This window comes from Cyanistes caeruleus, chromosome 2, assembly GCF_971803275.1.
Source record: "Cyanistes caeruleus chromosome 2, bCyaCae1.hap1.1, whole genome shotgun sequence".
Taxonomy (NCBI): Eukaryota; Metazoa; Chordata; class Aves; order Passeriformes; family Paridae; genus Cyanistes; species Cyanistes caeruleus.
The window spans coordinates 109,055,864-109,068,089 of record NC_141702.1 but is presented as its reverse complement, the minus strand read 5'-3'; the positions used below and the strand labels follow the sequence as shown (position 1 = coordinate 109,068,089).

The following is a 12,226-nucleotide window of genomic DNA, read 5'->3' as shown; positions in this document are numbered from 1 at the left end:
TGTTCCTGTGGTAGCTCTGTGCTAGTGGGGCAGGGTGTCCTCTGGCCTGCCTCAAGTGGCTGCAGGCAGGAGCATGTTTCCCTGTGCAGCTCTTTAGAAGTTTGCAGGAAATGTGCCCCATGGAATTTGGAGCTTCAGAGGCTTTAGGTTTGCACTGCAGTCTCTGTTACACTTTGTGTTTCCATTTTGCATATCTGACAGGCTCCTCTCTTGCCAAGAAGTTTTCTCTGCATCCTTCATGTGTGTCCTTATCCACAAAGTCCTTGCCTCCCATCCTGAAGTGCCCTCTTTCCTCGGAGCTCCGGAAGAAGCTTCTGCGTCTCCTAAGAGTGATTGAAGAATAGGATTTATGTGTTAGGCTTTATAGTTACAGCTGTACATATGTTCTGATATTTTGATCTACGTAGGAATAAATGTGTTTTGATTGTATTTATTAAATTGTGATGATATATTTTAATTGTTTATATTTATTTTTGTAGCTATGTTTTTTCTTTAAATTTAAATAAACTAAATTTTTGACAAACAAGCAGAGAATGTGAAACTAGGACCTGCTAGCCTAGGGGAGATGTGCTGAGGTTATGGGAGTACATCTTACTTGATATCCCAATGTCTCAGATCATTTTTTCCTTGCTGGGCCTCTCCTCTTCCTCTTTTGCCAGGTTTTCGTGTCATTTGTGCTGCTTTTCATGACCTGGCATTACGAGGCCACCCAGTGGCATGTTTGGGGGACAATAGACCCAGAAGATCCTGTATAGTCAAAAGTTTTCTACCTACATGTATTCTGTGCTCACAAAAGGCCCCAGCAAAGAAACAAAGTGAAGTGTGCCCAAATCCCAAAGCTTTGCCCCTTTGCAATCTTACGCTCATCTGGCTCAGAGGTGTCTTCAGTCACAATTTCATAGGTAAGGAGTGGTTGACTATTTCCCTGGAAAAGATGCACAGCTTTGGAAAAGTCAGCTATATGTACATTTATCCAGGACATCAGTCAAATGTGTTGTTTGTAACTTGTTTGCAGAAGACTGTGAGCTCAACAGGTGACAAGGGTTCCTCAAATCTAGCTACACTCCAACCTGGGTGCCATTTAGCCTAGGGGTATGGGATCATTTGTTACCATGGACCTGTGCTTGCCAACATAATGAATTCCTGCATAGCTGGAACATGCAATCCTGGGTTCAGCTCCAGCTCTTGGTGGGCAGCATGTTCATCAACAGTGCTACCTTTCCAGGATTTTTTTTCACTGCTTCCTTTTGTATTCATTTGAGGCTTTTACACTTCACATTTCTACTTAGGTTGCCTTTGGGAAAACCACTTCTTGGCCCAGTGCAAACTGGAACCTTTTGACAGCAAAGTCCTCATGGTTGCCAGCTTCTGATGTTACAGGTGAAAATGCATGTGAACGTGATAATTAGGTTTTCTGAAGCAAAAACTCCATGTTACATGGCTGCATGTGGTTGCCTAACTTTGGGTCTAGTTCTGGCCTAGTAAAGCCCAGGCAGGGTGGCATGTTGCAGGGAAAACTACTCTGTGAGCTTATGGGGTTGCCATCATCAGCAGAGTGAATGTGCCCTTTGGGGATTCCTCTGGAGAGAAAATGAGGGACCCACTCCATGCTGCAGTATTCTCTTAGATCGTTCTAAAATATCTTAGAAAAGCAGTGGAACTTCACATCTCCTTGCACACTCAGTTTGAATAGGGGCATTTTTGTCCCCCCTCAAAGCCATTGCTCTTGCACACCACAAACATGAACATCCACAAATGGGAATGATGCATGGTCCCCCCGATGGTGCTTCAGAGTACTGGGAAGTGAAGATCTGGGTAGCTACCAAGATGAACTCCTAATTAGCATTTCATGCTCCTTCAAGATATCCAGCTCTCAGGGATTTTTGTTTCAAAGCAACTGCTATACTGGATCTAGGGAAGAACAGTAAATGGGAAACAGTGACTGCCAGCTCTGCATTGCAGGAGTGTGGGGGAAGACCTGAAGTGTCTGTGTCAAAAGGTGAATGGGAAGAGTGTAATTGCCAAAGCCAAAGCTTCATTAGGATAGCAGGATCAGTTCTTTAGTGCATGCTCGCAAGAAGATCATTTGGTACCTCCTTTTTGTATCTCCTGCAGGAAAGGAGCTCTTGATAATACCGTGCTACTTAAACCCACATTGGGATGTAGCTCTGTTGTGGTTCACAATGAAGCAGATTGCCTGCTTTGTCCCTGCCCACCCTGGTGATCCTGTGAGGGTCTGTAGTGTATGGTTTGGATTAGACAGGGAACCATACAAGGAAAAAGAGTAAGACTTATTAGTGACCCACCAGCAATTAACAACACCTTTGTCCACCAGACACCATTCCAGATATTATCCCAGCACTTAGCTTGGAAAAATGGGGTCCATTTCTGCACAGGAACATGAGCTAGTTTCCAGACATTGGCTGTAATGTTTCTAATGATTTCACTATGGTTGTCTATCTCGACACAGCGTTCAGATGAGCTGAATTTTCCACATACCCCTCCCTCTTCAGCTTGTCAACAATCTAATGCTAAGCAGTTTTGATAAATCATTGTTCTCATCTGCCTGGATTGTGCTGAAATCAAATCAATAGCTAGGGAGGATTGATTTGAAATTATTTCTATCAATGCCTGTAGGAGAATTATGCAGTTCAAGATGTAAATAGGTGTTCTGTAACCCCATGACACATCTTGGGCCCAAGTGGCAGGGCCATATGTTGCTACAATCTGCTCAGGTGGCCATTTGTCCTCCCCCCATCTTTGGGCTCCCCCTGTCAGTATCTGTCTCCTTTTTCTTTTTAATTCATCGTAAAGGGGTACCCCCAGATGTGGTCCACTAATTTGTGGAAGGAGGAAGAATGTGCGCTTAATAATGCCCAAAGTGCAACTTCCCACCCAACTTTGGGGGAGCATTACATACGTTGTCTTCCCACAGATCCAAAAGAGGCCTTTTGGGGCTCTCCAATGTTGGGGTGCTCTTGCTACTTTAAGGCCATTTCTTGTCCAAAATTTTGAAAGTTGGGGTTCGTCTAGAAAAGGGTTAGCCCCCCTAGTAATGCACTCATATAATTTTTCCTTTTCAATGTACGAACGTCCTTGTTTTTGTTTCTTAGACCAATACAACTCTGGTGCCCGAGGGATCCACCACTGATGCATATTATTGGATGCAAAGTATCGCTTATGATGGAGCTCACCATCACCTAAGTGATGTAACTGGGACCTCTCCTCCATAAGCATTCCTCACCAATTACCTGTGACTTCAAATTCCATATTTCTTCCTCGGGTCTTGTATCAGCTCCAGGTTCTCCTTTCTCCTGTAGCCTTAGTAAATTCTGTGAGCTCAGCGGAATTCCCTCCCACAGCCAAATTTCCTCCAGTTGCTTGTCCCCACAAATCCAACACTTACTGATATTAAATTCACGGCTTATTTTCTCTACCAAATCTAGAAATAAATCCTTGCCTCTCGTCACCTGAATTTCCGGACCCCTTTTGATTACCCCTTTTATTTCTTTTTCCTTAATTATATCTGGCTTGGATCCCCCACCTTTCGCCCCCCATTCAATAGATTTTTTCCCTGAGCAGATCCATTTTTCCTTGACAGGGCATTCTCCCAATAGTTTCTGTTTAAAATTCTCTGTGTTTTCAGAAAGCCAATACGTGTTGCTGTCCTCAAGACAGGTGGTTATTTGTGAAAAGTTGATACAGGAGGGGTTCAGATTAGAATGTGTTCTGAGGACGGCAATCCACGAGTCTCCTGCATACAGGGGGCAGTAGCATCTATCACACAACACAGTCTCTCCTTGCCAGCTATTCATTAATAGGAGGGCTGATATTAACGGGGGTCCGGTACAGGACACTTTTCCACCCATATCCTTTACCTTTCTGAAGGTTCTGTGACTCTGTGGCAAAAGTGCTTCCTGACCTGGTCTTCCTCCGTGCAATACTTCTTTATTGGCTACTACTTCTTTTTCTGTTGCAGGAGCTCACTCCCCTCTTGTATTCACTTGTCTCGTTCCTCCTTTTGTAGCCTGATTGCTAAGTGCATGGAAGAATGCTCTATCCTCTTTCCAGACTCTTTGGATCTGTAACAAGGAAGATCAGAAGTTAAGAACATATTTTTATACAACATCTTATAGTTAGTAACACTAAAAGCATTTAAATCACGTGAGGTTTTAAAAGTTATACAGTTAAATAAGTCAATACCTTTTAAATAAGCTAGGATAGCTCATTAAACATCATTGCAGCTTATGGTTCAAATCTAGCAATGATGATCTGTTATTCCATTCCTCCTGATGGTTCAGACTGTTTCTTCTTCAAAACCAGCTTAGTGTCCGTTTCTTTGATCAAGGTCCGTTCGGTGGAATCGGAGGGTTGCTGCGTAGGAGCAGGGACAGGTCCTTTTACCCTTGAAACGTGTGTCCATCCCTTCTCCTGTGTGTGAACAGCTGTTTCTGTGATTAACAGGACCTGAAATGGACCTTCCCACTTTGGAATGAATGGTTGCTCTTTCCAGGTTTTAATCAAAACCCAGTCCCTTGGTTGGTACTTATAGATTTTAAAATTGATAGGTGACCTCTGAGGGAGATACCCTTTCTGTCTTAATTCCTCTAAGGTGCTGGCTACAGTTTGGATATACTTTCTTATGCTCTGCTCTCCTTCCTCATAGTTTCCATTATTGCCCGGGGTAGTTAAGAAGGGTAAACCAAGCACCATCTCGTAAAGGGGCGAAACCCCTAAGTCCATCCTAGGTTTAATCTCATTAGAGCTAAGGGAAGACACCTCAGCCAATTCACTTTCATCTCCTCAACTAACTTTGTAAGGGCCACCTTTACTGCTTGGTTCACCAAACTGTTTGGTTCGACCCTTTCTGAGCTTTGTGGTCTCCAAGGGATATGGAGCTTCCAGGTGATGTTCAATGCATTTGTTGTTTGCTGTAAAATTCTTGCAATAAAATGTGGGCCACTATCCCAATCGACGGTATTGATGATTCCATAGCTTGGTATAATCTTTTCTAATAGAATCTTACTGACCACCTCTGCTGTCGCCTTGGTAGCTGGATATGCTTCAACCCAATGGGTTAGATGATCCACTATGACTAATAGGCATTTAAACCTTTGTATTTCAGGTAACTCTGTGAAATCAATTTGTACGTTTTGAAAGGGTCTCCTAGCCAATCCTCTTCCTCCTTGAGGCAATTTTCACATAACTTTTTTATTTATTCATTGGCAAATCATACAAATTTGGGTCAGCACTGTTGCAATTTCAAACATTCTAATACAAACATAAGTTTTCATAGAATGATCACAAAGGGCTTGGGTTCCCCAATGGCTTGAAGCATGTAGATTTTCTAATATTTTCCTACTTAGTGCTTTATTCATCACTTGTCTGCCATCAGGCATTCTCCATTTCCTTTTCCTAATCTTTATTTCCTTTTGCTAATCTTTATTAGCACCATGTTTTTGTAATCCCTCAATTCTTTTTCATTAAATACGGGATCTTCTCCATCCTTTTCATCTCCATCATCTCTGCCTTTTAGATCTATTATTCTAAAGACTTTCTCAATACTGCCCAGAGCAGCTTTCTTTGCTATTTGATCTGCTAAGTGGTTCCCTTTGAACTCCACTGAGTCTCCCTTCTGGTATCCTTTTACATGCACTGCTACCACTTCCTAAAGTCCTTTCAGAGCCTCTAATACTGCTTTAATTAGGCCCTTATGCATCAATGCTTTCCCCTTTGAGTTTATAAAACCCCTCTCAATCCCAATCTTTCTGAACGTGTGTACTACCCCACAGGCGTATTTGGAGTCCATGTAGATGGTTCTGCTCTTTTGGCTGAGCCATTGCAATCCTCTCAACAATGCGTAAATTTCACAACACTGCTCAGACCGTGTCATAGGAAGTTTTCCCTCCTTGATAACTGTCACGTCTTGTCTGTTTACAACTGCATATCCCAATACCTGCTTCCCATTTATGACCCTTGATGAACCGTCTATAAAAAGGTCCTCTCCTTCAGTTAATGGGTTCCCTTGCAGATCCTCACTAACTTTTGTCTGCAGGTCAATAACTCCAAGGCACCAATGTTCTAGCTCCCCCTCTGGTTCCCCATATAGGAACTGGGCTGGATTTTGAACCTTCGTGGTAGCTAACTCCAAATTTTCCTTATTCCTCAGGATGAGTTCGCATTTTAAAAGCCTGCTCTCTGGGACCCACTGACTAGCCCTTTTACTCAGTATGCTTTTAAGATCATGTGGGGTATACACTTTAACTTTGTTTCCAAATGTTAAATTATAGCTTTTCTCCACTAGGGTTACAGTAGCAGCAACAGCTTGCAGGCAGGTCAGCCATCCTCTTACAACTGGGTCGAACAACTCAGACACGTATGCTATGGGTTTCTGACTCCATACCATTCTTGCACAATGACGCCATAAGCTACTCCTTCTTCAATATTTACAAACAGTTCAAAGAATTGGTTTAAATTGGGGAGGCTTAACACTGGAGCTGTCACAAATTTCTCTTTCAATTCCATTAACTTTCTCTTGTTCTCTTTGTTCCAATTTATGGGATCATTCCCTACTAAGTTTTCATGTAAAAATTTGAATAATTTTGTATGCCCATCTATCCGTAACTTACAATATCCAATTAATCCTAATAATTTCCTTATATCTGTTTTGGCTTTTGGTGCTGGTAGTAATAATATTCCCTGTATCCAATTTGAATCTAACTTCTTGTAACTTTCTCCAATTAAATGACCCAAATACTTCAGATTCTACAAACTGTAATTTCTTTTTGGATACTTTCAAACCCTTTTCTCCCTGACAGTTCAATAAATTAACAGTTGCTTCTTGAACCTCTTCCTTCATTTTTCCCAAAACCAATAAATCATCCACATATTGCAAGACTTGTGTTTCCCCACTTGGTGTAAACTCCTTCATAATTTCTTCCAGGGCCTGGCCAAATAGATGGGGGAACTCTGTAAATCCCTGAGGTAATCTGGTCCATGGTCCATTGCAATTGCTGTCTTCTCCCAGTTTCCTCATACTGCCATTTGAAAGCAAACAACCCCCGACTCTCCTTCTCTAATGGACAAGACCAGAAGGCATCTTTCAAATCTATCACACTGAACCAGGCATGATTTGATGGTACTTTATTTAATAGGTTGTATGGATTAGCCACGACCGGATTACGTGTAATGGTTTGTTTGCTCACCTCCCTTAGATCTTGCACTCATCTGTACCTGCCATCTGCCTTCTGAATGGGTAGTATAGGAGTATTATGTGGAGACATGCATGGTTCCAAAATTCCATTTTTAATCAGTTCTTTAATTATAGGTGCTAATCCTTGTCTGCCCTCTGCCAAAATGGGATATTGCTTAAGTCTTATAGGAGGTGTATCTAGTTTTATTTTCATTTTTAGGGGGGGAATGATTAATAATCTGTGATGTCCTTTCTCTGCCCACACCTTTGGATTTATTCCTTTCTCATCCTCCTCTTTCAGCACTAACATTCTTACAACCACGCATCCCCCTTCTGGCACCACTCCTATATTTATTTGTACCTGGAGGTCCCGACCTAATAGATTGCACTCTAGCCCTAGTATAAACAACAAGTCTGCACATCCTTCTCTAAAATTTCCTTTTATTGACACTTTCTCTACAATAAAAGCATCAAAGGGATTGTTCTCAGCACCTTTCACTTTGCACTTGGGGTTACTCAACTTACATCCTTTGGGTCCTTCTGATATACTTGATTTATCAGCTCCAGTATCTACCAAAAATTCATCTTCTTTGCTCTGGGGGCCTACTTCCAAATTTACCAGAAGCTGGTAAATTGGTGTCCTATTTCATCCCCCAGAGCACAGAGCCTCTCACAGCCCTAATCTTCACCTTTTAAGATCTTTTCCAATACATCCTGCTCCTTTGCTATTACCTCATCTATTCTTCTTTTCTTACAGACTCTCCTGCTATGACCCTTCTTGTTGCAATAGAAACAAATCACGTCTACCAATGGGATTCTTCCATCCTTGTCTGAATCTCTCCTCTCTTCTACCCCTTCTTACGGTCCACTACCTCCTGCTCCCGCCAACTCACTTTTCCCAGCTCTTAGGCTTCCCTTTGCCACTGCTACCATAATTTTGGCCTTTGTTTTTGTCTTTTCCTCTTCCCTCCTTAAGTACACTCTCTGCGCTTCCTTCAACAATTCATTTAGACCTTTCTCCTGCCAGTCATCTAACTTCTCTTGCTTTCTAATGGTATCAGTCCAACCCTTACTTACAAATTGAACTTGCACTAACACTTGGCCTTCTGGACTTTCTGGGTCCATGCTAGAAGGAAGTTGGAAATGTCTTTTTAATCTCTCGAGCCAAGTACTAGGGGATTCATCTTTCTCTTGCTGGCTGTCAAACGCTAGTTTAGCGTGGTTGGCTCTCGGTAACGCCTCCCTTATTCCTCTTATTATCAATGTCCTATAATCTCTCATGTTCCTTCTTTTGGACTCATTTGGGTCCCAATTTGGTTGGACGAGTGGTTCCTTTTCTTCTCCCCTTGGGCCTGCCCGATTTTCCTGTTCCCAGATTCTCACAGCAGCCTCAAATCAACCGTGTCTCTTCTGAACAGAAGAGCATGCCTAGTATCGAATTTAATTCTTCCCAAGTGAATATACTTGGGCCTAAAAATTGATCTAATTGATTTGATATTCCAGTTGGGTCCTCCAATAAATTTTTGATTTTCTTCCTAAAATTTTTTACCTCAGAGGCATTAACAAAACCTATTCCCCCTTGAGCACCTCCCATCAGTACTTCCTTCAAGGGAAATAGTTTTTCAGCTCTCTCCTTTTCATTCTGACTCTTCTTGGCCTGGAACCTCGTGTTGTAACTGTGATATCTTGAGCCTTCATCTGGCCTCCCCTGCTCTGTTTCTATTTTATTTTCACAACAACAAGCCTTTTCTGCTTTGTCCGTCCTTGCTATACACGCACTTTCCTTTTTACTACCTTTTACTCAGGTTAGCTTCTTCTCCAGGGAGCTGGGACGTGGGGGAAAAATGAAGAGGGACATTTTGAAAGGTGCTTGGGGCAAGAATGGGTGTACAGTGAATCCCTGGGGTGTTACGTAGAGATCTGAGGGACTAAGTTGTGTTACAGGAGGCCCTGAAGCAGTGGGTACAGGGGTGACTGGTGAACTTTGGAGGCCTGAAGGGGCACTTAAGGGGGAAAGATGTGGTATGAGGGAGGTTGGGGGCAAAGCGAGGTTCACGGAAGGGATAGAAAGGGTAGGTTCAGAAGGAACACATGAGGGTAGGGATTGTAATGTTGAAAGAGTGAGAGATGGAGTGGGGTATGCTGGTAAAGGAATAGGTTGAATAGGCTGGGTTGAGGTAGGGGGTGGTGGAGAAGGAAGATGGGACTCAGGTGGAGTTGGACGAGGGGGTGGTGGAAGATGGTCAAGGGGGTCCCATTTTTTCTCGGGTTGCTCAACCTCACTCCTCTCCTTTTCCTGCTCTTTGGATACCTTATACACTTTAGTCTTTACCCTTTGCTGTATTTCTTAACCAGCACGCTGCATACCTTATTTCCTCCTCATTTTGGATTTCCTTTAAATTAACATACCTGTTCAACGCCATACGTGACCACTTTTCTTGGGAGCCGTACCATGGCAAATATACAGGGCCCTTGGCTACGCTTTCTTTAGGCCATACTTCTATGGAATACTTTATCATTTTGATTTTATCTAGGTCCTTTGAAGTTTCCTCATTTTCCCACTTCCAAGCATCTCCCCCAAAGGACTGGTAGGGGGAATATCTTTGAGCAAAGCCTTCTCTTTCTTTGACCTATGAGCCCTATGGACATTCTTTCCAGCATACTGCCCCATGGTCAAGACACTCAAATATTAATTTGACACTTTCAATATTAATTCAAACTATTTGTATAATACTGTTCTATAAATTTTAATAAAATAGGCTAGAGAGTGGAAATTGAGAAGAAAAGAGTAAGTTTCTATGTGAAATAATGTTATTTAATCTACAGGGGTTTGAGGGCTATAAAGGTGACTATTGGTGTGGGGGAATGAAATAAAGATGTCAGAATTTATGAAATAAAATGGCAGATCCTAAATAAAAATGGTGTGGGGAAACAAAAGAAAGATGGCAGAATCTTAAATAAAGGTGGCGTGGGAAATGAGATAAAGATGGCAGATACAGAATATAATAATTGTGGGAAGTGAAACAAAATTGCAGAAGCTAAGAAGCAGAAGGAAATAAAATGGCTGGGTTTTAACTGAAATAATCGTGGGAGGACACACCTCTCCCCTAAGGAGATCCAGCCTCCTGCAAAATGGCCACTGCTCTTCATCATCTAAGCTTCCCCTTCTTAATCCCTGAGATGGCATCTCCTATAACAAGGGCATTACAAGATGGCAGATTCCTCTTTTTCTCCTGAGGAGTGGTCTGAGGACTCTTGGCTAGCCCTCACCCCAGAACCTCACTCATCAGGGGCTCACTGCTTTGCAAACCAGAATCTTTATTGCTAAAAGCTAGCAATAAAAAAAAAAGGGCTATTCGAATTAAAACTAATATATCTCAGACGATAGACACAAAACATTACCCAAACCAAAACTAGTTTTAAAACAAAAGTAACCTGTACAGCAAACCACCAACTGCTAAAAAAAGAATTCTATTTGAATTAAAACCAGTATCTTAAACAGTCAATAGACATGAGATGCTACTTAGATCAAAACTAGTTTTGAAACAAAAGCAACCAGTAACACAAAATCCCGACACCACGGAAGTAACCATAAATCCCTATGATGATATGTTCTCTTCCCCCTCCTCTGTCCTAATGATTGAGAGGGCCCTCCCACGACCAGCAACTTCCCTTTCCCCTACAAACCACTCCAGCACCTTTTAAGCCCTCTGGGTTTCTAACTCAGGGCCCCAAAAGTCAGTGGTTTGTGAGGTATTCCACCCTATGACCTCCTTTGGCACCTTTTAAGCCCCTGAGTTCCCAGCTCAGGGGGTCTCCCACTAGCCAGGGGTCCCCAGGGCTGCACTCACTCAACTGTCCACACTTGCTTCGGGGGTCTGCACTGACAGCCCCCATCTCTTTCACACACACTGGCTTCGTACCGCCTTTTACCTTTAACCCCGCTCAAGACTTACCCTGAACACCTTGAGCCCCGCTCCCTCTCGGAGGCTCCGTACACTCCAGGCTGCTATGCCCTCGGTGCTCCTTCAGGTGCAGCTGGCACCTCCTTCCTCGGTCGAGAAGGAATTCAAGCCCAGGCAGCCAAAAAGAAAAACAGCTGGGTGTACACTTCCCTGGGCTCTTCTTACCACAGGACTGCCTCTGGGCATGGCTATCCCAGACTAGTGCCCAGAATTCTGGTAAATGAGGCTCAGATGTTCTTTAGAAGTCAACTTGTTTATTTAGAAACGAGCAACCACTGAGGGCTGAGGACGAGATAAGCCCGACCCCAAACAGCAGTCTGGATAAAGAGTTACAGCCGCACGACAGGCCGGGTGCTTCCTTCAGAAACAGAGTTCCTCAGGAAGAGCCAGTGCTGGGCACCCCAGAGGTTTTAAAGTCTCTCGCAATGTCGGATTGGTGCGTTTTTCAATCCGCAGTTTGATTGGTCTAAATACAGTCCTTTGATTGGTCTTTAAGATCACGCAACCTCCACCAATCATTTCCAAAACTCGACGCTCCATTGGTCCGTTCCTTCAGCCAATGAGGATGCACACGTCATCTGGGGTTGAGACTTCATTTTCCTAGAAGGTTCCATTCTGCTCTGCCTTCGTTAATCTCAAACCCCTTCTATTGTTCAAAACCAGCTACCTCATGTTTCCGTACACCCGTACAATCATACGCAACAAACAAACATCATTATAACTTTAACTTTCTTAACCAACTAGGGAGTTGCATTATTTATAACATCCGAGACCAGGGACATCATGCTGGCACAAACCACGCCGCTCTCAGCCCAAGAGTCTGTGAGCTGAGCCGTGCCAGGGAGAAAAGACACCGAGGGGCTCCAGCCCAGCTGCTTCACCTGCTGTGACTGTTCCGCAGAGCTGTGTCAGTGGGAGAAACTCGATGCCAGAGGAGCCACTGAGCTTTCATCTGCCCCTTGAACAGCTCTGTGATAGCTCCTGGTTTTTTTCAGTGTGTTGGGGCAAGGCCAGGTTATGCTCAAGGCAAAGGCGTGTCAGTGCACTTGGCTCCTTCTCCTTGTGTCTG

At 43.3% G+C, this 12,226-nt stretch overlaps 1 protein-coding gene across 2 annotated transcripts in view; it reads left to right on the top strand.

Annotated features, from left to right (window-relative positions):
- The window catches only part of LOC147655111 (TOG array regulator of axonemal microtubules protein 2-like), a 212,846-nt gene that overhangs the window by 38,118 nt on the left and 162,502 nt on the right, over nucleotides 1–12,226 (top strand). The window contains exon 24 of one of the 2 annotated variants that reach the window (XM_086871540.1): nucleotides 202–531. The exons of the other annotated variant lie outside the window; for it this stretch is intronic. The gene's annotated coding sequence lies outside the window, so the exon portion shown is untranslated. Of the gene's footprint in view, nucleotides 1–201; nucleotides 532–12,226 lie in introns of those variants that run through there. 2 annotated transcript variants of the gene reach the window in all.